The sequence below is a fragment of the Euprymna scolopes genome, chromosome 19, assembly GCF_053919585.1.
Source record: "Euprymna scolopes isolate OS-2025 chromosome 19, ASM5391958v1, whole genome shotgun sequence".
Classification (NCBI taxonomy): Eukaryota; Metazoa; Mollusca; class Cephalopoda; order Sepiida; family Sepiolidae; genus Euprymna; species Euprymna scolopes.
The window spans coordinates 120,012,134-120,038,526 of NC_136500.1; the positions used below are offsets into that span (position 1 = coordinate 120,012,134).

Below are 26,393 nucleotides of genomic sequence, written 5' to 3' on the forward strand. Positions count from 1 at the left end.
AACCAGATTATGTAAAAAAAAAAAGATGAAATTAGAAAATATATATTTTATGCTTATGAGTTTTGCCAATTAAAATTTTGTGGCAGAAATTGGGTGATTACCAATTAATTTTATTTTGGTGACAAAAGATAAATCAATTTCTGATTCAGCTACACAATATAAACTAAAGGAAATAAAATTTGCAAAATAAAAGAAAAATGTAGTTATGGGTTAGTTTGGAGTTAGAATAAAAAGCCAACAAAACAGTTAGTTTATATTGTGTAGACTGTTTAATTAACTTTGTTCATTTCTGATAGTATTGAGAGTGGTCAATGAAAACCTTAATTTCTGACAAAATACTGTAATTTTCTTGGATACCCATTCGTAAAAAGTACCTTTTTTGTGAAAAAAAAAACACTCCCCAGATCACCTTCACCACCTAAAACACAAAAACAAAAATATCTTTATTCTTCAAATATTGTTGTTGACTGGAGGGCGGGCTGAGCACTCCCAAAAAGGTAGGAGCCGGGGAACTTCTCCTCCCAGAAAGGGGGCCCGGGAAGGCTTCCCTGTCCCCATATTTTTTTTTTTTTTTATGTAAGGTTGATCTCTTTCTGAATGGAGTAAGCGGAACCGACAGGGGGGGGGGGTCAATCAACCATACAAAAGGATATCTATCTCTTAGTTGAAAGAGGGAAGGTCTCCCTGTCTTCCCATACCCCTTCTGAGAGAAGTTTCCCCAGCTCTCAGCTTTGGGGGGGGGGGGGGGTAGGAGGGCTTAGCCCGCCCTCAAGGCAAATAGTCTGACTGTCTGCCTTATATAAAAAGGCGATTTTAGCTGGTCAGGTGGTATGACCTGCATTGACTATTTTTCCTCCACCTGTTGACCTGTCTTAATATTTATTTTTAATAATAAACACATTTTATTTTAATTAACACATTATATTATTTTAAATATTAATATTTATTTTTAATAATAAACACATATTATTTTAAATATTAATATTTATTTATAATAATAAACACATTTTATTCTACTTTAAATATTAATATTTATTTTTAATAATAAAAACAATTTTATTTGAATATTAATATGTATTTTTAATAATAAACTCATTTTTATTTTAATAATTATTTTTAATACTAACTCATTTTATTATTGTAAATGTTAATATTTATTTTTAATAATTATTGTTATTTAATAATAATATCTTCTATTTTTTTACTGTTTATGTCTAACTTTTATCGACTTTTTCTTTTTTAATAGCATATTCTTTAAATGAATAGAAAAATAATTTCCCAAATTTTAGACCCCGGTTATTTGGCTGATAGTCGATAAAAATGATTAAAAGAGAGGATCATGAACATTAACGTTGTCATATAAAAAGAAAATGCTAATAAGAAGTGTTTTTAATCAATGTAACATATTTATTCAACTCTGTCATATATTTGTTTGATGACAACTTTTTCGAATCTGTGTACAGTAAAAACGATATACTTACATAGGATTTTGAAAGCATTTAAACTGTCGAAGAGTTTTATTATAAATAAAAGAGTTTAGTTTGTTGAACTTAATGGACTTTTTTGTTGTATCTAATAACTGTTTATTCTTTTTATCAAACAAAAAGAGAATTTTTATATTGACATGTGATGGACTGTTTTTCTAACATCGAAATTTTAAAATTAGTTTTATTTAAAAAAAAAAAAAAACTCGCCATTAGTGGACGGTCAAAAGACAAATATATAACAAATAAATGTTAGGAAAGGCAAGATAAGTTACTTTTCTATCCAACTGGATATATTTTTTGTGTTTTTATTCAATGTAACATATTTATTCAGCTCGAAAAACATACAGTGTTTACCGATGTATTCGAAAAATGCCACCAGTTGTTTACATAGCCATTTGCCGGAAGTGACGGTTTTTTTTTATATAAGTTTTATTCAAACAGGCTTTAAGTTCAAATTAATGGACTTTTTTTTGTATTTATTAACTGTTTTATTCTTTATGGACTCTTTTTCGAACATCGAAATTTTAAAATTAGTTTTATTTAAAAAAAAAAAAAAAGACGGTGTTGTTTTTTTAATTGAATTCTACACTTTTTCAACAAACTGTTACAGACATAATGGACTGTTTGTCAAACATCGAAATTTTAAAAATAAAGTTTTTAGTTTTATTTAAAAAAAAAAAAAAAGACGGTGTTGTTTTTTTAATTGAATTCTACACTTTTTCAACAAACTGTTAGACATAATGGACTACCCCCATAAAAAAACTGCGAATAAAATATATAAAACTCGTAATTTCTGTTTTTAAAGTGGGTTGTTTATTTTCCTTATGAAATATACTTCCAAAATAAACTATTACAGTCGTTTAAAACATAATAGAAGTATTATTTTTTATTTTTTAAAAACAATGTTTACAAAATGTCTAAGCGCGTTTCTTCCGGCCGGCTGCGAATAGCATAAATAAATAACTGTTGCCAGAATTTATCGCATTTTTATTTTTTAATAGCATTTTCTTAAAACGAATAGAAAAATAATTTCCCATGAAAAAAAAAAAAAGAAAATGCTATTAAATATAATAAAAATTACTGAGATAAAAATATAAAAAATACGTACGTAACATCAAAAACACACCGACTGGTTATAAAGAGAAAGTGGGTGTAGAGAGAGAGAGAGAGAGAGAGAGAGAGAGAGAGGGAGGGAAGAGAAAGCGGTGTATAATGAATTTTGTTCCTTTTCGAAGCAGCACAAAAATTAAGTGTTTCCATAGTAACCAAACCGGTGCACACTGAAGTTATGAATTAGATTCGCCACTAGTGGACGTTGACGTCACGTCACGTGACATGACTAAGTGTTTTTAAACGAATAGAAAAATAGAAAGAGGGTGATAGAGAAAGTGAGAGAGAGAGAGAGAGAGAGAGTAAGTGTGAGAGAGAGAGACGGTGTTGGTTTTACTCCCCCCCCCTTCCAGCTTAAGAGGTATGAGGTCACGTGGTAATATACAAAATGGCTAATTATTTTACATTACATAAATATTACGATATTTTTATAATCGTCTAATATTTTGAAAGGTGAATTTTTTTATTACCGTACATTTTTTCCTGACATTTTTCGTTAAAACTCTTGTATAAATAATATTTTTAACCAGGTAATAACGATGGAAACATTGGCATAAAGTAAAAAGAAAGATATAACTGAGCCGAAGAGAAAAATGCAAAAGTATCGGAGAAAGATTTTTTTATTAACAATTGTTCGCCATTAGTGGACGTTGACGTCACGTCACGTGACATGACTAAGCTTTTTTTTTTTTACGTATGAATTACATTGGATCATTCAAGAATTACGTAATAAAAAGCATTACAATGACAGTTTTTTTTGGGACCCCCTTGGAGATAACTGATACGTTTACCCCTTTCTCCTCGTCCGTTTGACGTGAAATTTCGATATTTGTCATCCGGGACACGGGGCTTCGATATGATACCAAATTTATCAAGTCTGGTTGTGTGTTTCAAAAGTTTTAGCGTTACATACAAACATACAAACTCACAGACATTTGGGATTTATATATATAGATGTTTTTAGGGTATTTTTTTAAATCAGAGATTCATGTTATTATTTTAGCACGGTAACATAAATGCATAAGTAGCGTTTGAAAAAAAACATTTTTTTTTGGTCAATGCCAAGTTTCTTTCCAACTCCTCAAAAACTTTAAAATGACCACTTTTAAAGGTTTTCCGTGGTACTGAAAACGAATATCACATTTAAACTTGGGGCAGATGAGTATTTTTCATGATATGAAGACATTACTTTTTCAAGAGTGGGGGATCACTTTCCTATATAAATTTAACATAAAATGAGCACCTACTTTCTAACCACCTAGTAATTTATTCATATCATAAAATAAATTTGACTGTGATATTCGTTTTCAGAACCCCCGAAAACCGGCGCTGTTTTTTACTGAGAGATTCGTTAATTTTTTCATAATTTAGGACACTAATTATGCTGTCAGTAAGTTTACATGAGCGGTTTACAAAAATATACTTTTGTTTTTCGTTTTTTGTTTTTTTTTGGTATTCAATTATAGAACTTGTATAGTTTTTAACAGGTGCTTCTGTAGTTTAATTAACCATTTTTCGGTAAGTAACGTGCCAACATTTACCGAGCAGAATAATCATTTAATATTTCACAAAAATTCTGTTTACATTAGGGGGCGATGGAGGAGTAGGTAGTGTTGCCACAACAGCACGTGCCCCTCAATCGCCTCCTAATGTAAACCGCCACAACACCACCCGCCCTCTCTATCGCTCCCTAATGTAAACAGAATTTTTGTGAAATATTAAACTACAGAAGCACCTACAAATTCTATAATGAAAAATAGCATGAAAAACAAAACTATACTTTTATAAACTTACTAACAGCATAATTAGCGTCCTAAATTATTATGAGATGAAAAAATGAAAAAATCTCTTATTAAAACAAAGCGCTGATTTTCGGGGGTGCTGAAAACGAATATCAGTTAAATTTGTTTATGGTATGAGAAATTACTAGCTGGTCAGAAATTGGGTGCTCATTTTAGGTTAAGTTTATATAGAAAAGTGATCCCCCACTTTTGGAAAAACAGTAATTTCTTCATATCATGAAAACTACTCATCCGCCCCAAATTTAAATGTGATATTCGTTTTCATCACCATCGAAAACCTTTAACACGTCGTCATTTTAAAGTTTTTGGGGGGAGTAGAAAGAAACTTGACATTGACCTATTTTTTTTTTTTTTTTAATTGGAGATTCATACTTCTGTGCAGTGGTGCTCTTATTGATTTATATATATATATATATATATATATATATATATATATATATATATATATATATATATATATATAGCATTTAATAAAAAATTTAAGATATCTGTTTGTATAAAATTGTAAGATTAAGATACAGAATATGTACAAAAGACCCTCCCCCTTCCATGTTAAGAATGGATTTCTAAATAATAACGTTATTATTTCAGCAGGGATCAATACGTGCAGACTGCAGAAGTATTCTTTTTTTTTTATTCACGTGCGTTATGAAGAATGGTGTAATAATTATATTTTATTGCAATAAGAATGAATTTATTTTTATGTTTACGATTATTTTAAAAGTATTTTGAACAAAATTTTAGTGTAAAAAAGAATAAAAAGATACAGACTTACCTTTCTTTTCAGGAATTCAAAACAAAAACAAAGAAACGGGATGAATTCGTGTTTCTTTTGTGTTAAAAACACAAAAATCTGTTTTGTTTGTTAAGATTTCTTTAGTAAATTGATACAATTTTTGTTTTGTGTGTTCAATTCATTAAGAAATAAAAATCTATGAAAATATTAAAGAATTAAAATTAAATTACGAAAAATACGATCTAAACGTGAAATCATTAAAAAAAAATTACTGCTTTAGGTCATCATAAGACGGTGTAATCATTATTTCATTCCTCCTGTAAAAATGTCCGTTTCTTACGACGTGGGACCAGATCAACGTTCACTGCTACAAAGGTTAACATTTAAAACGGCAGTTTTCGCCGGTGTTAAGATAATTCCTCGACGTAAACAAAATATTAAAAAGGTGTCCAAGTCAGCATCAAGACGAAGTCGAATATAAAAACTAATAATATGGTTTTTATTTAACATAGCAAAGAGTAATGAATGCTTTTATTGCTGACGTATTTTTTATGTGTGGACTGGGCCGATGCAACAGTACACGAGTCAAGAAAGTAATAAATTAATGGTGTTAGTGCAGAGAGTGATCCGCGCTATTTTTTTAAATCGTATTTCCAAGTTTAATCAAAGTTTTATGATATGTTTTTTATTCAATTGTAAGGTTGAAGTATAGAATAGGCACAAAACACCCTCCCCTCCCCATGTTAAGAATGGCTTTTTAAATAATAACGTTAGTCTGCATCTGCACTAGTACCAAATTAATAAATCGCCCGATATTTTTAATATGTAAAGTGTTCTGGAAAGAAATTTCTGATAAAAGCACAGTTTGTAACTGTATGTATAGTCGCTAGGACTTATATACATTTTTAAAACAGTTTGACAGGATTTAAACTATGATGTGCAATAAATGCAAGAGGAAGGTGTGGAATAATCGGAATTACCTCCCTTGGACTGTTAACCCTCTTTCCTCTTATTGAACTCTTTTGGAATGAGAGACAAAAATGTAATGTAATCGAGCCCCACGCGGGCTGTAAGAGTGAGTCAATAAATCCTGTCGTATTTCATATTTCTCTTTTTGTTCTGGGCTGGGCTGTTTATTTCATTACAAACACACGCATCAAATAACTCACATTTCATCAGTTTTCATAATTCTTGGATATGTTACTAATTTCGACGATCATATTCCATGACTTAGCCAACATAATCGCACCCTCTTACTAAAATAATAACTTTGATGCTTTGACTTAGCTGTTTTTGTTTTCCATTACAAACACACCAATCAAGTAACTTACATCGCATCATTTTTAATAATTCTTGGATGTTACTCATGTCGATAATCTTTTTTATGAGAAAACCCACATTATACCCCCCTCTTACTAAAATAATAACTTAAAGACATTGTCGAGGCTCTTTACTTCATTACAAATACAGTATAGATATAACTCACAATTCACCATTTTTCATAATTCTTGGATATGTTACTAATTTCGGAAATAATTTTTCGTGATTTAACCCACATAATACCCCCCCTTTTACTAAAATAATAACTTTGATACATTGTCTGGGCTGTTTATTTTATTACAAACACAAAAATAAAATTACTGAAATTAAAAACACACCAAGAAAAAACTAATATTTTATAATAATGTTCACTCGTAAACCATTTCTGCCATTTCTGGGACTTACCTTATATTCCCCACCGCACTATTAAAATATACATGAAAGATAATAAGTTTTACTCGTAATCACTTTCTGTCATTTCAGGTAATTTCTGTATATTCCCCACCGCACTGTTAAAAATTTACATGAAATATAGTAATGTTAACTCGGGACTGACTTAATATCCCTCACACCACTCTTAAAAATATACATGAAATATAGTAATGTTAACTCATAAGTGGTTTCTGCCATTTCCGGGACTGATTTAATATCCACCACTCCACTCCTAAAAATATACATGAAATATAGTAATGTTAACTCGTAAACAGTTTCTGCAATTTCCGGAACCGACTTCATAACCGTTACCCCACTCTTCAAAATATAAATGGAGCATAGTGATGTTTACTTGTAAACGGTTTGTGCAATCTCTGGGACTGTCTTCATATTCCTCACCCAACTCTTTAAACTATACATGAATCATAAACAGTTTCTGCCATTTCCGGAACTGACTTAATATCCCTCACCTAACTAAATATTCTCTACCCCACTCTTAAAAATATAGTAATGTTAACTCGTAAATTGTTGCTGCCAATACTGGGCTTGACGTAATATCCCCCACCCCACTCTTAAAAAATATATATCAAATATAATAATGTTAACTCGTAAACTGTTTCTGCCATTTCCAGGACTGACTTAATATCCCCCACCTCAGTTTTAAATATATACATGAAATATAGTAATGTTTACTAGTATACTGTTTCTGCCATTTCCGAGAGTGACTTAATATCCCCCACCCCACTCTTAAAAATATGCATGAAAAATAGTAATATTAACTCGTAAATGGTTTTTGCCATTTTCGTGACTGACTTAATATCCCCCACCCTTTAAACATATGCATGAAATATAGTAAAGTTAACTCGTAAATGGTTTCTGCCATTTCCGGGAGTGACTTTATACCTCCCACCCCACTCTTAAACATATACATGAAATATAGTAATGTAAACTTGTAAATGGTTTCTGCAATTTCCGGAACACATTTCATAACCTTCACCCCACTCTTAAAAATAAACATGGAATATAGTAATGTTTACTTGTAAACTGTTTGTGCAATCTCCTGGACTGACTTCATATCCCTCACTCAACTTTTAAAACTATACATGAATCATAAACAGTTTCTGCCATTTCCGGGACTTACTTAATATCCCTTATCCTACTCTTTCAAATAAACTTGAAATATACTAATGTTAACTCGTAAACAGTTTCTGCCATTTCCGAGTCTGACTTAACATCCTCCACCCAACTCTTAATAATGTACATGAACCATAGTAATGTTAACTCGTAAACGGTTTCTGCCATTTCCAGGAGTGATTTAATATCCGCTACCCCACTCTTAAAAATATACATGAAATATAGTAATGTTAACTCATAAAGCGTTTCTGCCATTTCCGGACTGACTTAATATCCCCCACCCCACTCTTAAAAATATACATGAAATATAGTAATGTTAACTTGTAAACGGTTTCTGCCTTTTCCGGAACTGACTTAATATTTCCAACCCAATTCTTAAAATCAGACATAAATATAGTAATGTTACCTTGTAAATTGTTTCTTCCATTTCCGGGACTGACTTAATATCCATCAGCCCACTCTTTTTATATTAAGAATTATTTAATTGCCTATATTAAGAATTAAGATATTGTTAGTTGTAACTAGAGAATGTGGAATAATCGTAATTACCTCCGTTGGACTGTTAACCCTCTTTCCTCTTATTGAACTCTTTTGGAACGTAAAATGTAATTTAATCGAGCCCCACGCGGGCTTTAAGAGTGAGTCAATAAATCCTGTCGTATTTCATATTTCTCTTTTTGTTCTGTTCTTATATTAAACCCTTCAAAACCTTACAGAAGGAATATTTCTCTGATTGAGGCAGAATGTCATTTTTGCAACATAAATCTTTCTTTTCTTTTACGAAAAGGAAAACAAGTTTGTTATTTTAATCGGTTCCATGAATATATCTAATGCAATACAAAGTTGCATATTTTCTTTTGGTAATTAATCCAGGAAGTTGTATAACTTTCAGGTGCATAGTGCGGTGCACAAAATCATATTAACGGTTTTAATGGTGCGAGACTTCACTGGTTGGGTTTCGCACATAGTGTCGTTTTTATAGGTGCCAGACCGGCTCCAGCGGAAGCTGTTAGAAAATATTTTTGAAATTCACTTTCTTTGAATGCCGATTGGATGAAAAGTTAACACGCTGTCACGTAGTAGTGCTATGAACTACGTCCGTGGCAATTGCCAAGTTTTAGTATTTATACCCGCATAATTTGCGTGGGTGTAGATAACAGATGTGAATGTGCGCACAACGGACTGCTCCTTGTCCAGTCACTGGGATGGGTCGCTACATGTCCTTTAGTTAAGTGTGCTGAATTGTTTTCCTATCAAATTTAGATTATATTTGTCGATGTTTAAAGGCTTGTTGGGATCTCTTTACCAAAGTTATCTTTTGTGTGTCCAATTAATCACTCACACACACACACACACACACACACACACACACACACACACACACACACACACACACACACACACACACACACACACACACACACACACACACACACACACACACACACACACACACACACACACACACACACACACACACACACACACACACACACACACACACACACACACACACACACACACACACACACACACACACACACACACACACACACACACACACACACACACACACACACACACACACACACACACACACACACACACACACACACACACACACACACACACACACACACACACACACACACACACACACACACACACACACACACACACACACACACACACACACACACACACACACACACACACACACACACACACACACACACACACACACACACACACACACACACACACACACACACACACACACACACACACACACACACACACACACACACACACACACACACACACACACACACACACACACACACACACCTTAAGTTTATTTTTAAAGACTAAACATTTCATTATTATTTGGCCAAGATGAGAACAGAATTCAAATAATTCATATAATCCTCATATGGAGACAATGCAAAACACAACATTTCCAATAAACAACGCAAATAAAAGGAAGGAATTGCACAACTAACAAAGTCAAATGACATAACTTGATTTGGACAAAGAAAGTAAATTATAATCACATGATTACATTATGAAAGTTGCAACTTATTTTTGTCAAACTCGATTCAGCTAAACTTTCTTTATGATTCTATACCTAATAATTATCTTTTGTATTAAACATACAATCACTATCTATTGAACAGCGATTTAAGTGTAGTATCTGTTTGTGTTTTCTCATGCCGGAACTTGTACAGTTTAATCAAGACATTAAAAAAATGAAAATATCGAAAAAAAAAAAGTTATACTGTACGTATCCGTTTTGCCATGAAGATCTCCGCAAGAAAATTTCACTCAATTTGATCGAGTAGTTTTTTTTTTTTTTTTTTTTTTTTTTTACAGCAGAAAAACACGTTTTTATGGGAACGCGTTGAAGGCAGACATCTTTGATTTGTTTAAAATTTTGGTGTGAATTTTAGAAACGACACGTGTGATAACTCAATATAAAGCGCCGACACTCCCTTCCCATCTTTAACACTAGCTTTTCTTCCTAAAAATCGAACCTTTTGCTCGGTATCATAACAAATTGTTTTTTCGCTGTAAAATAAAACTAATTGATGAAATTAAGTGATTTTTTTTTCAGAGAACTTCATTCCATAATAGATACGTACAATTTAAACTTTTTTCAATATTTTCATTTTTAATATCTTGACTAAACTGTACAAGTACCATCATACTAGCTATGTTTTGTGTACTCATCGTTTTGGCGAGTTGGAGGCAGGTCGTTTAGGAATTAAGTATACTTCATCACAATCTAATGAATTGCATCATCCCAGTATATTAACTCCTCCTTTTACTACGCAGGGAAAGGAAAGCAAAGAGTTAACTCTATACACTCAACTGACATTTCCCCAAAACAAGGTGGATGAAAGCGTCACGGACTACGGACAAAAACCGTTTTAGCAGCTCTCAGAAATGCCAGACAAACAGTAGCTTATGCATTGCTATCACAATAATACTAAAAATATTACTTGGCCAGTTCGACTACGGCCACCGAGATATAGAAGGGCTGTAAACTGAAAAATACCTACAGGCAATGTAGGTAAGATTTGTCAAACTATCACTGTCGATACTATATGAGGGCATTTTTAAAATGAGATTTAAAACATGATAAAAAAAAAGAAAATAAAAGGAACCCAATTCGATTTATAATGAAACTGAACTTTATTCAATATAAAATAAAATATTATTCAAAATTACGTAATTTTAAAGCAATATACAATCTAATAATGATAAAACTGAATTATGAATTTAGGGAACAAACAATTAAAGAAACATATTAAACACAAACAATTCTTGGCCTTCCGAACAAGATCACAGTGTAGTATCTGTCTGTCCTGATGCTACATTTTACCTTTTCTGTCCTCGGTCGGTGGAGGAGAAATCTTTCATGACTGAGATTATTTTTATTCTTATCCAGAGTGCCCCTTATTGGGAAGCTGGATTTTCTCCACAATATGTTGAAATATTTAAATGACTATTACTTTAAATACAGAAATTTTATTTAAAGTCTTTATTTTCTGTTATTCTATGTTCATTTCCCCCCCCCCCAATGTTTTTCATCAAAATATGTAGCATATCTTAGTAATTATGTAAACGTAGTACGTAGTTCATAGCAGTACCACGTGACAGCGTGTTGACTTTTCATCCAATCGACATTCAAAGAAAGCGAATAGTAGCAGTTACATGGTTAGGAATCATATACTCTACAATAGTCTTCATTTTATATCAGTGCAGAATACATGAATACGAAAATGAAGTTCACATAATTACTAAGAGACAATCATACCATAATGTGAAGATTGGTTAAAAACTAAGAAAATATACTAAACATCTACGATATTACGTCAGGGTAATGGTGAATTTGGGAAGAGACGACATCATCATCATCATCATCATCATCATCATCATCATTTAACTCATTAGGAGTTATCTCACAGGCCATCATCAGTGATCACCCACTGTGACCTGTGGTGTTTCCTGGAGACCAAGTGACAACAAGTCTCACAGATTTCCAGTGTTCTCCACCTCTTGGTCACTTGTGCAGATGATTGCACGTTATCGCAGTCGTTGTCTTTGATTTCTTGTTGGCATTGCCCATTGGCGTTTCCTGGGGGTTGGGTGACAAAATGCCTCCCCAAGGTGCCAGATTTGAACTGCACACTTCCAGTGGAGACCTGGTTAGTACTCTCCCACCTCGGTCTTTCCATCCTCCCTTACCCTTCACAACTAGTTGATGTGGCGCCAATTGATGACATCTACAGCAGTTTATTATTATCATTATTATTATTATTATTATTATTATTATTATTATTATTATTATTATTTTTATTATTATGATGATGATGATAAAGGTGCTTGTGCAGTGTACGCACGTGCATTTTAAATAGTATTTCCAAGTTAAATTTTTATGGTATTTTTTTTTTGGGGGGGGCTTGTTTTACTATACACAGATTCGAAAAAGTTGTCAAAAAAAACAAAAATAAATATATAACAAATAAATGTTATCAAAGCCGAGCTAAGTTATTTTTCTACCGAACTGAATAAGTTTTTAGTGTTTTTATGTAAAATGTTTTTGTTGTTCGAAAAATTTTTTTTTTATTACATTTTCCCCCCCAAACAAGGCACATTGCCACTTTGATGTAGGAGGCTACTATTAGGGACATAAGCTACAGGGGTACTATGTGGGGAGTCGGGCAGCAAGATGTCGGTTCACATTACACTACACTTGGGGAAGCAGGAACTCGGAAGGGAATTCCAAAGTCTATTGGTTCTAGGGAGAAAACTACTGAAGAAGAAGGCTCTCTTACATCTAAGGATCTCAACTGTGAAGGGGTGGGATTTTGCTGATTGTCGGGTTTGTCGGGGGTTTTTACGTATAGGGGGTACAAATGCTTGCAGTTCGTCTGAACATTCACCGTTAAAGTACTTGTAGAACAGGCAGAGGGATGCTACATTCCGTTGATGGGACAGAGGTTGAAGCTTACATGACAGTTCAGGACCTATCAGGTTGGCGACTCTCTTTTGAACCTTGTCTAGGAGTGAGAGACTAGTAGCAGATGCACCAGCCCAAATATGACAACAATACTCCATACATGGGCGAATGGTACCCTTATAGAGGTACAGGATACTTTCGGACGTTAGTAGCTTTCTAGTACGGTAGAGGGAACCTACCTTTTGTGCAGCAGTCCTGGCAATGCTCTCAATGCAATTGTTCCAACTCATGTTTCCTGTGAACGTTAGGCCGAGGAGTTTAAAAAATGTACTTTCAGATAAAGAGTCTTTGGCCATTGCTATTGGTTTGGAAGGTTTCTTGTAGTTATTGAATGAAACAAGCTTAGTCTTGGCAACATTGAAGGTGATCATCTATTTTTGTGCCCATTCCACTACAGATTGGAGGCCATCCTCTAGTGTTTCTGCCATTTCTTTAGATATGTGTTCATTTTTTTCCTGCCGTGTCTGTTATAGAGCGTGGTGTCATCAGCATATATGCCCATCTCACAGAAATCATAGTGCTTATCGATATGTCAACCTATATTACGGTGTTATATTCTATGTATTGTGGGCGGAAAATGCGTATGGTTGCAAAACAAGTATACGATAGTTGCAAAAACGAGAATATGATAACTGAGTAGATTGAAATATATTTATTCACCACAAATCAGATGAGATATTGTTGAATCCTTCCTGGCATCTATAATAGCCACAATAAAGTCTTGTTAATTGTAAGGGTCGTGTAGAGGCGAGCTGAGGGTTTAGAGACACGCTAGTCTGTTATGACGTGGTTGTTCCGTGACGTGGGGTATAGGCGCGGCTTGTCTGATTGTGACGTTGTGTAGATGACGCGTAATACGGCAACTATCGAATGAACACAAAACACACACAATAAAATACCTTTCACTTGTGAATGGAAAATCCCGCAGCGGCTGTGATATTTTTTCTGTCCGGCCACGTGTTGCCTTTTTTTCACTAGTTCCTTTCTTTTTTTCTTTTTCCTGGAAGTGCTGCCCGGACTACCCCGCAGATGTTCAAAATCCCCTTTTCTCCGCACTCTATATGACAAAAACTTCCGTTTCTTGCATCAGGGCAAGATCTCGTCTTGTAACAGCCCCCTTAGATCTTATCATGATTCGAGACTGTTGCCATGTGGTCATCGCTCGCCTGCATGTGCATGTTTTTTACTTTGTCTTAACGAAGTCTTGGAAGCATGCTGGGAGTCGTCCGTGTGTTGCTCGCTTCGTTAGATTTTGACTTTCCGCACCACCTCTGGAACTGCAGTCATTTGTGCTGTGATGCCCCCCTGACGAAAGTGTAGGGAGTTGAGTCGATGGGTGATTGGGAATTTGGCTTGGTGTGGATGAAGGCGGAGGTGGAAGTGGTAGATCCCTGTGTTGCAGGTTATTTGGTCGCAGTATGAGCCGGCGGATGTGTCCGCGGTGAACCCAATCTGTTTCACCGTTTTCATTTTTTACTTGGATCACCAAACCATTCGTTTTGGTGACTACAAAATCACCTATCCAAAGCAGGTGTGACATGTGTTCTATTGCTGATTTCGGTCGGTGGAGTAGTACTCTGTCGCCAACCCGTATAGGGTCTTTAAAGGTGCCTTGGTTTAGTTTGGCTTCCATTTTTTGGTCAGCTGCATTGTTCGCCAGGGCAACCCATTGGTGTACCTATCGAAGCAAAGCGTTTATCTGCATACCATAAGCATCTGGATTGTTATTGACAATGTCTTGGTGGGGAATCTACGGTAGACCGATGTGTGGTTGGCAGTCGGTGATAATGTAGTGCGGGGATGCGCCAGTGGCAGTGTTGGCTGTGGCATTCATCGAGGATACTACGGATTCGAGGACGTCCGTCCATTCACAATTTTTATCTAGTGAAGTCCCCGGGTGATTGAGGTTAGTTCACAGAAATCCTTGCAGACCTCGCCAATGAAATGGGTTCCGCGGTCAGAAGAGACGATGCGGGAAATCTCGCGGTGACGAAGAAAGAACTGATAGAGCCCGCGAGCTGCATCGATTACGCAGCCTCTCACACATGGTATTGCCATGAGGTGACGGCTGAAGCTGTCTTACTATGTACCGTTTGCCCTTTGAGAGGGGCATGGAGACAAAGTCTATGTACACAACTTCGAATGACTTTCCTCCTCTCCTGCAATGGCCCGTGGGCCAGTTCTGGTGCATGCCATAGTTTCCCTTACGTTTAGCACAAGTTTGACATGACTGGACATATGCCTTGATTTCGCGATCTTTAAATTCCCACCAGTAGCTGGCTAGGTGTTCCTGCATGCGGGTAATCCCAGACTGGTTGATACAGTCATGGGCCTGGTGGAGATTTTTTGCACGGAGCTTGTAGGGTTCTACCAATTTTGGTGTGTTTATAGCATCCCTGATCATCAGTACAGAGGTACCAGGTTCTAAGTAGAATTGGTGCATGTGTTTGTTGTACAGCACAGTGCGATGGTCTTTGGGGTCGAGTAGAGTAGCGTCCAGTGTTGAGGTTGCTGACTTAAGAGCCTTGATGATTTTTGAAAGTGTGTCATCAGAGATTTATTTTGCTGCAATACCCATGTGTTCAGCTATCTCTACAACCGGGATGGTTGATGTGGTATGAAAAGCGAGGAATGCATCGACGACCTGCTTATGATGCTTGATGTTCCGAGGTGTATGTGTCTTAGGGAGTAGTTGTGGGCTCTTGATTTCGCCAAGGCACCAGGATGGGACGTAGATGTTTAGACTGGAGCCTTGGAGTTTGAAAACCTTCCCTGCAGGTGTTGGGTCTGCCAGTAATTTGTCCTTATTGTGGCCATATCTCCGACTGAGCATGTCGGCCCAGACATTCGACTCACCCTCCACGTACTCCAAGACAAACTTGTAGCACGAGATTTCCTCCTGCCATCGACGTATCTTCGCATTGTTAAATACACGTTGATCCAAGTATGTAAGGGACCGGTGATCTGTGAGGACAACGAATGGACGACTACGCAGAAAATAATCGAATTTGGTGATGGCCCATTTTATAGCATAAGCCTCGTGTTCAGTTGTTGACCAGTCGCGTTCTGTCGTGTTAAATGTGTGTGAGGCCACTGCTATGATTTTCTTCCGGCCGTGCTCATCCTCTTGCATGAGTATAGCACCGCATGCGATATCACTGGCGTCAGTGGTGAGGGTAAAGAGTCCGGAGAAGTCGGGGAAGTAGATGATTGGAGGTGAAGCAAGGCGCTTCTTAATTTTCTCGAAGGCTTTGTTGGCACTTTCGGTCCAGACAAATGTCCGTCCAGGCTTGTTTAGTTCGTTTATGGGGGCCATCAGATTGGAGAACATATCCTTTCGGATGCTCTTATATAAGCATGTATCAATGAATTGTCAAATCCATACGAGGCGTCCAATGAGACTTTGTAACTCCTTTCTCGTTGTCGGGGGGTTCATGTCGATGATGGCACGTACGTATTTGGGGTCAGCCTTGAACCCGTCGCTATTCACAATGCGGCCAAGGAATTTTGCTTCGGATGCAAGGAAAATGCATTTCTCCGGGTTTAGTTTTAATCCAAGCTTGCGAAGAGCGATAAATAATTGTTCCAGCGCAGTTATATATTTCCCAAAGGTTTTGGCATGTACAAGATTATCGTCAATATATGATGATATATTTGCGCATGAAGCCACTGTGTCTAGAGCATCGGCTATGCATCGGGAAAAGATTTGACCAGCGGATGTTAAACCGAAGGCTAGACGGGTGTATTGGAAACAACGTCCTTTCCAAGTAAATACCATTTTATGGCGGTCAAGTTCGTCGATAACAATTTGCCAATAGCCATTGAGGAGGTCGAGCATTGAAAAGTACCTGTTACCTTCGCCAATCTTGTTGAATGTGGAGTAAATGGTAGGCATCGGATATGGGTCAAGATCGACCAATAACTTGTTGAGGGTTCTCTGAAAGTTTGCAACTACTCGGATTTTTCCGTTTTTCTTACGGACGGCGAAAACGGGACTGTTAAATCCCTTAGGATTATCGCAAGGTTCAATAACGCCCTCAGTTGCCATGCGGGTGATTTCCGCATCCACCTCATCCTCCAGTGCTTGGGCTATGGGATGTTGTTTTTGGCTCCTGGACTGGCCGTTGGTTGGAATGCTTATGGGTCTGGTGAAAGTGCCCCTTTTATTATCATCGGTGCTAAGGATGTCCGCATATTTAATGAGTAAATCGGCGGTGGCTTCTAATTCATTATGGTTATGATGGTCTGGAAGTGATAGGCTCACAGTTTGTTTCAGCCAGTGGAGTTTTTCGTTGAGAGTCAACCCACATCTTGCAGTGACCCATGGTTCCTCATTGGAATTAGCTTGGTCGCTGTGTGCGAGGATGTGATTCTGTTTCTTTGGATTGACAGCTGTAGAGAGCGGAACGGTATGTGATAGCTTGCCAGACGGGAGTGTGCGTGCAAGTTGGACAGTAGCCTTCTGGTTATTGATAGTGTAGGATGACAGTGTGTGGTGGCTGAGTATGTTCTGACCAATCAGGATGGGAATGTCTGCTGTCGTGATCAGTGTGTCGATGTCGCGGAAAGCGGGGGAAGTATCGTCGCCCAAGGTAATGTCGCAGGTCAGTTTGCCCAAAATAGAGATGTTCCCTCCAATCCCCTGATTCGTATGTCGAATCTGGACATGTGCTTTTTCGCATCTTCAGATAAGTGGGAGATGGGGATGATATAAGTTGTGCATCCGGAATCCAGCATACCCATGTCGGAGAACATGATGCCATTGTTGTGGAAGTTGATCTGGACAAGTGGTGATCGGAGATTAGGTTGGATTTGGAGGTTAAATGTGTGATGATGTTTAGTGGAGTCAAGGACCTGGGGACGAGTCATCACATCTCGTTGAAGAGCGTTGCATGTTTACAGCTATTCTGATCACTATCGGTCCCAGGTAAACCAGTGTCAGTAGTCGCTATGTGTGCTTGAGCACGGGTAGGGTGAAAATACGAACACCTGTCGCCCATGAAGCGTGCACGGCCTTGTAAAAAGTTTCTGCACACTGCCTGTTGGCAGGGTTGGCCAGTGCCTTTTCTTGCCTGGCTGTGCTTCATGTTTGAGGAGGGGCCGGTCCGATCGTTCCTATTTCCAATGGATGGGTTGTTTCCATGCGTTCGGCGCAGATGCTTTTTTTTTTACACAGTGATCACCACTTATCAAGGCCCGGAAGCCACTCAGGGATAAGGGTTATTGCAAGTACATTACGTTAGTGTGGAGATTTGATGAAGTGTTTACTTCAGGGGGCGGTTCATTAGGAATGTTTTAACATTGAACTTGAAGATATCCAAGTTGTAGTCCGGTGGGAAGCAGGCAGACGGAACAGAGTTCCACAGGCGTGCACTTCTAAGAAAGAAGCTTTGTTAATGGAATCCACGTTTTGATTTAGGCACAGATATAGAGTGGGGGAAATTTTTCACAGTGGATTCAGCTAGACGGGTGTTTTTCGTGAAAGATTGGTGAGGAGGGACCAGAGATTGGAGTTCAGACGAGCACCTGCCATGGAAATAACGATAAAACAAGGATAGGCTCGCAACGTCTCTTCTGTGGGAGAGAGGTTGCAGGGTAGAGAAAAGGGCACCCCCACTAAGCCACGAAGTCTATTTTGTACTCTGTCAAGGCAGGATAGGCTGTTTTTAGCAGCTCCTGCCCAAATATGGCAGCAGTACTCCATCCTTGGATGTACTTGGCTTTTATATAGATAGAGAATTGCATCAGTAGTGAGATATCTTCTGGAGCGGTAGAAGGATTCCACCATCTTTCCAGCGACCTTAGCAACAGACTTGATGTACGTGTTCCATTTCAGATCAGGAGTAAAGGTCAAACCCAGAAGCTTGTCAAAACACGGGGCCTCACCCAGACGAGATCCATCCATCACAATTGATGCCAGATAGGGATCAGAGCGTTGATGATGTAAGGATAGGAGTTTGGTTTTGGATGCATTAAAGGTAACCAGCCACGTCTTCCCCCACTGAACCATGCGCCCGAGATCAGAGGAGAGAGAATCAGAGAGAACTTTATCATTTACAGCCTTTGATGTGTTGCCGTAAATGGTCGTGTCATCAGCATAGATGTCAACGAATGATTTAAGTATGTGTTTAGTGAGGTCATTGATGTAGATCAGGAAGAGAGTTGGGCCCAGGATTGACCCCTGAGGGACTCCAGCATTTATATTGCAGACCTCTACCACTACTCTTATGAGCCTATCGGAGAGAAATGATTTAATGATTGAGAAAACATTTCCAGTTATACCGTAGCTGGAAATCTTGTGAAGTAGACCCTTATGCCATACCTTGTCGAAGGCCTTTGATATGTCAAGACAATTGCCCTAGAAAGGAAGCCTTTGTCAAGAGATTCACTAATCCTGCGGGATATAACCGTCAGCACATCTACGGTAGATCTTGCAGAGCGAAAACCATCTTCTGTGTCACTAAGAAGGTTGTTCCTGCTGAGGTGGTTGACTATTACTCTATTTAATATAGATTCTAGCAACTTACTCATAACACACAAGAGACTTATTGGTCTGTACTGAGAGGGAGATGACTTATCACCTGAATTCTTAAATACAGGGCAAACTGATGAGGTCTTCCAGGAAGTCAGAAAGCATTTCTCCTTAAGGCAGCGCTTAAATAGTTCCGTAAGTATGGGAGCAAGTTCTGGTTGAAGCTTTTTTAACACTATAATTGGGATGCCATCAGGGCCAGTTGCTTTACTGGAATCTAGGTTCTTGATTAGCTTGGCGACCTCATGCACGGATATTTGTATGTTACCTAGCTTGTTCTGTGTTATAGGAGGAAATATGGGGAGTTGATGGCCTTCGTCGCATAGGGTAGAATTAGCTGCAAAGTTCTTTGCAAATAGTTTGGCCTTGTCTGACGCTGACGTGATGACCTCTGGTCCATTGATGCTTGTTTAACTCTAGTAGCTGTAGCTTTACGTCGGCTAATATTTCGTCACTTTTGAGACTGTATGGCTTCTCGGAATGTCTAGGGTGGTTCGCCATTAATGCATTGGTTTCATCGGCAGTAGTAATGTCCGTTTTGATTGCACGATCAAGATAGCGTTGTGCATCGCTGGCTATAATGTTACAAAATGTAAATGTTACAAAAGCAAAATGTTAAAAAACGTAAAGGTTACAAAGGCAAAATGTTACAGAATGTAAATGTAACAAAAGTAAAATGTTACAAAACGTAAATGTAACAAAGGCAAAATGTCACAAAACGTAAATGTAACAAAAGTAAAATGTCACAAAACGTAAATGTAACAAAGGCAAAATGTCACAAAACGTGAATGTAACAAAAGCAAAATGTTGCAAAACGTGAATGTAACAAAAGCAAAATCTTACAAAGCGTAAATGTAAAAAGCAAAATCTTAAAAACGTAAATATTACAAAAGCAAAATGTTACAAAACGTGAATGTTACAAAAGCAAAATGTTACAAAACGTAAATGTAACAAAAGCAAAATGCTACAAAACGTAAATGTAAAAAGCAAAATCTTACAAAACGTAAATGTAAAAAGCAAAATCTTACAAAACGTAAATGTTACAAAAGTAAAATGTTACAAAACGTGAATGTAACAAAAGCAAAATGTTACAAAACGTAAATGTAACAAAAGCAAAACGTTACAAAACGTGAATGTTACAAAAGCAAAATGTTACAAAACGTAAATGTAACAAAAGCAAAATGTTACAAAACGTGAATGTAACAAAAGCAAAATCTTACAAAACGTAAATGTAAAAAGCAAAATGTTACAAAACGTAAATATTACAAAAGCAAAATGTTACAAAACGTGAATGTTACAAAAGCAAAATGTTACAAAACGTAAATGTAACAAAAGCAAAATGTTACAAAACGTGAATGTAACAAAAGCAAAATGTTACAAAACGTAAATGTAACAAAAGCAAAATGTTACAAAACGTGAATGTAACAAAAGCAAAATCTTACAAAACGTAAATGTAAAAAACAAAATCTTACAAAACGTAAATATTACAAAAGCAAAATGTTACAAAACGTAAATATTACAAAAGCAAAATGTCACAAAACGTAAATATTACAAAAGCAAAATGTCACAAAACGTAAATATTACAAAAGCAAAATGTTACAAAACGTAAATATTACAAAAGCAAAATGTTACAAAACATAAATATTGCAAAAGCAAAATGTCACAAAACGTAAATATTACAAAAGCAAAATGTTACAAAACGTGAATGTAACAAAAGCAAAATCTTACAAAGCGTAAATGTAAAAAGCAAAATCTTAAAAACGTAAATATTACAAAAGCAAAATGTTACAAAACGTGAATGTTACAAAAGCAAAATGTTACAAAACGTAAATGTAACAAAAGCAAAATGCTACAAAACGTAAATGTAAAAAGCAAAATCTTACAAAACGTAAATGTAAAAAGCAAAATCTTACAAAACGTAAATGTTACAAAAGTAAAATGTTACAAAACGTGAATGTAACAAAAGCAAAATGTTACAAAACGTAAATGTAACAAAAGCAAAACGTTACAAAACGTGAATGTTACAAAAGCAAAATGTTACAAAACGTAAATGTAACAAAAGCAAAATGTTACAAAACGTGAATGTAACAAAAGCAAAATCTTACAAAACGTAAATGTAAAAAGCAAAATGTTACAAAACGTAAATATTACAAAAGCAAAATGTTACAAAACGTGAATGTTACAAAAGCAAAATGTTACAAAACGTAAATGTAACAAAAGCAAAATGTTACAAAACGTGAATGTAACAAAAGCAAAATGTTACAAAACGTAAATGTAACAAAAGCAAAATGTTACAAAACGTGAATGTAACAAAAGCAAAATCTTACAAAACGTAAATGTAAAAAACAAAATGTTACAAAACGTAAATATTACAAAAGCAAAATGTTACAAAACGTAAATATTACAAAAGCAAAATGTCACAAAACGTAAATATTACAAAAGCAAAATGTCACAAAACGTAAATATTACAAAAGCAAAATGTTACAAAACGTAAATATTACAAAAGCAAAATGTTACAAAACATAAATATTGCAAAAGCAAAATGTCACAAAACGTAAATATTACAAAAGCAAAATGTTACAAAACGTGAATGTTACAAAAGCAAAATGTTACAAAACGTAAACATTACAAAAGCAAAATGTCACGAAACGTAAATATTACAAAAGCAAAATGTTACAAAACATAAATATTACAAAAGCAAAATGTCACAAAACGTAAATATTACAAAAGCAAAATATCACAAAACGTGAATATTACAAAAGCAAAATGTCACAAAACGTAAATATTACAAAAGCGAAATTTTACAAAACGTAAATATTACAAAAGCAAAATGTCACAAAACGTAAATATTACGAAAGCAAAATGTCACAAAACGTAAATATTACAAAAGCAAAATGTCACAAAACGTAAATATTACAAAAGCAAAATGTTACAAAACGTAAATATTACAAAAGCAAAATGTCACAAAACGTAAATATTACAAAAAGCAAATGTTACAAAACGTAAATATTACAAAAGAAAAATATCACAAAACGTAAATATTACAAAAGAAAAATGTTACAAAACATAAATGTTACAGAACAGAACAGCACTAACTGATCAATGTCACCTATATAACTAATATTAAAATAGATTATCGATCAATTTTCTGTGAATATGTGTGTATCTGTTCATGCAGACCTGGCAGTATAAACTATTTTAAATAGGGGTTCAGACATACTGCGATTAGAAATGGCTATCATCGTTATTTTATCAATATTTAAAAAAAAATAGTATGATTTCCGGTTTAAAAAATTATAATTCAACTTTATTTATTATTGGCCACGTTTATTTATGTTTAGATCTGTACTAATACTCAAATTTTTTATTCAGTTTTGCCAATGGTAGAGGCATGAAATAAAGTCGATTTCTAATGAAACCATGACCAGTTGAGTTACTGGGTTCATAACTTGTGTAAATAATCTATGGATCAATTATATGTAAAAGTGAAATAACTACAAAAATAAATACATCATTTATACACAGAATTATTGTAAGTATAATCAGTAAAAAAAAGTAAATAAATAATGGAAGCATTCTTAACTTTAATGTAAAAAAACAAAAAAAACAAATAATCAACTAAATTTTCTATTTTGTTTTAAACAGAAAATATCTTTTTTGATAAGATTGGAAAGGGATTTAGCCTGAGAAAGTAATGTCAATAACTTCATGCACTAAAGAAAGACATTATAAAAAAATCATTGATGGTTCTGTAATCTGGCCGCTTAATAAAGTTGCTTTTTTACTTTGTTGCTATGTGTTGTCTTCCTTCCTACACTAACCCATTAATGCAACATGGTGGCAGTATGTTGACAGAATGACAGATCGGCAAATAACGCGTAAGCCGTATTGCTTTCGTTTTTAACTGATATAATGTTTTTTCCTATTCTTCTATTCGGTCCCCCCTCACGAGGATATAATAATGCCCTCACTGCATGGATTTTGATGATCTATAGAGTCTGTTATTTGCATTATTATTATTGTTATTTGGTTGCTGTCGCAAGTGTTTTACCTGCACATTTTTGTCTCTGTGTTTAGTAATTTCCGAAATGGAACACGCCGGTCTCACGGCAATGTTCGCCGAAAAGAATATGGCTACAGCAAATGATACTGTCTCTCTGACTGGCGATATGTTCGTGTTAAACACCAGAACGACTAATATTTAGTGAGAATAAGGCAGACTTCTGGAAAATTGTTCATAAACGATGGTCCAAGTTATTGAGCGCACTGTGGATGACATACTACACGGACTGTAGGACAATTCTGTCGAAATTCTTAACGATTTGCATTCCGTCAGAAGGATGAGGGAGAGGCTTTTGGTAAGTTCTACAATGACTTGCAATTTCTGTGTTCGATACTGTGACTCACTTCTGCGTGAGCAGATTGTAGAAGGCGTCCGTGACCAGTTAACTAAGCATGAAAAATACAAAACCTCGCTCTACAAGTAACGACTTTTATAGAGCGGTTGAAATGGTCTCAACCCATAGTCAAAGAGTGGAACTAGATACAGTTCAGGTGATGAGGGTATAAAGCCAATAAAATGGAGAAAAACAGAAGAATTGCCACCGTGTCGCAACAATCAACATAGAGAAAGACTATAAGAGGTGTTTGATGATGACCTCGCCAGACTGCCGGGTATTGCTACTCTCCAGCTCAAACCAGATGCAATACTAATTATTATGTCAAATCAGAGAATAACTAGAGCAATATGGTCTGAACTGAAAAGGAATTAAATCGACTGAACAAATTAGACCAGTAGAAAACCCACTCTATTGGTTAGCCAACTTGTTATTACAAGAAAGAAATAGGACAATGAGAATATGCCTGGATCCTCATAAGTTCAGTGTCCGACCACCTATTTGAAATGTTTTGGCCGATATTGTTGGCGTCAGTTACCATTTGTCCTGAACTCCTCAGCAGAGATATACACAAGAAAGCTAGATGCGTTACACAAACTACTCCCGAAATACCAAGCAATGGAATTAAAACTTAACCCAGAAAAATCTACAGACCGGACTAAGTGCAATAATATTCATGGACCATCGCGTCACCAAATATAGCATTGGAGCCGACCCAGAAAAAATGAGAGCTATAACTGATATGCTAGAACCAGATCCGCAGATTCTTAGGAAAGTCAAATGATATTGGGAAATGTAATCAGAATCTTGAAACAATGATATAACCCCATCCAGAACCTAACTATGAAAGGTGTTCCGTAAACATCGTCAGATTCACAACAAGCAACTTTCAACACTAAAAGAAGCAATCACAAGCTCGCACATTTTTACTACTACGACCCCCCAAAGAACTTACCTTCGAAAATAATGCATGGGAGAATGGGTTAGGAGCAGTGCTAACACAGGTTGGCAAACCAGTTGCATTGGCAAGTAGATCTCTATCAGATGTTTAACAAAGATATGCAAAAATTGAGAAGGGGATACTAGCAGTTGTAGATGACCTAGTAAAATCTCACCACTATACCCGCGAAAGGAAGTGGTGGTTTTTACTTACCACAATCCTTCCGCTTATCAGCAAAAAAAAAAACCCTATCAAATGCACCAAAACTGCTACAAAACTCCTGCTGCGAGCCCAGCAATACAACTACACACTGCAATATAAGACAGGGAAAGATATCGCATTGGCAGATACGCTGTCAAGAGCACCAACAACCAAGTTTGAATAAATAAATAATCTGTCAATTCAATCGATAGAAGACCATAGGTTTGCAGAGATTCGGCAAAAGACGAGAACTCCAACATCATAGCAAAGTTGGAAGAAGTGAATAATGAGAAATTCACTAAAAAGACATTTTAAAATTCCAACAACAAACTGTTGTTGCATTATATAGAAGAAAAAGCACATACAGGCCAGCTAGGCATAAGTACCTGCGAAGGGCGAGAGTCCTCATATTTTGGGCAGAAATGTCTAAAGAGATTAAACAATATAGTGAAGGCCGTGGCACCTGCACAACCTATGCAAATCGCCAACCAGCAGAAGCACAAATCATATCAGCAGGCAAGGAGTAGCAGCGAATTTTCTACCATGGAGAGGAAACAGCTATCTAATCACAATGGATAGACTAACAATTTCTTTCTTTGAAATTGACAAAACTGATACAGCCACATCAAAAGCTATAACTGAATTAAAGCGCATTTCACATGACATGGAATTACAAAGGCACTGACCTTCAACAATTGTCCTCAACTCTCATCATACACATTGAGAAAATTTGCAAAGAAATGGCTGTTCAAACATGAAATATTATCACTAGAAAATAGCCAAACAAATAGTGCTGCCAAAACACCTTTTTCGTAAAGGCAAAGCATCGGAAAAAAATCCATCTTTAGGGCTATTGAACCTACACACCACGCCAACTGAAGGACTAAGCACCAATCCATTAAAACGTAAGCCCCTTTCCCACACTAAATAGAAAAGTGTGGAGAAAACAGGAAAGGAAGCTCATATAACATGAGACAGGAAAAGAGTTAAAAAGGCCTCAACATCATGACAATGTTTGAGTCTAGCAATCCAATCCGTATACAAAAGAATAGAGGGAAACAGGGATCAGAAAAAGAGTTTCTGATTTCTGCCCATCAAGTTAGATAGAAATGATTAAATAATAAAGAGAACATTTCATTCTATTCAGTAGCTGGCGATCTTGTGCAATAGACTTTTATGCCATACTCTATCAAAAGCCTTTGATACGTCAAGAACCATTGCTGTAGAAACGAAGCTCTTGAAGAGAGACTTATACTGTGTGATATTGTAGCAGACT

At 36.1% G+C, this 26,393-nt stretch overlaps 1 long non-coding RNA gene across 1 annotated transcript in view; it reads right to left on the reverse strand.

Annotated features, from left to right (window-relative positions):
- The window catches only part of LOC145239922 (uncharacterized), a 40,010-nt gene extending 34,573 nt beyond the window's left edge, over positions 1–5,437 (reverse strand). Inside the window, exon 1 of the long non-coding RNA XR_013862411.1 lies at positions 5,175–5,437. This is a non-coding gene — a long non-coding RNA (uncharacterized LOC145239922). The remainder of the gene's footprint in view (positions 1–5,174) is intronic.
- Between the last annotated feature and the right edge of the window lie 20,956 nt (positions 5,438–26,393).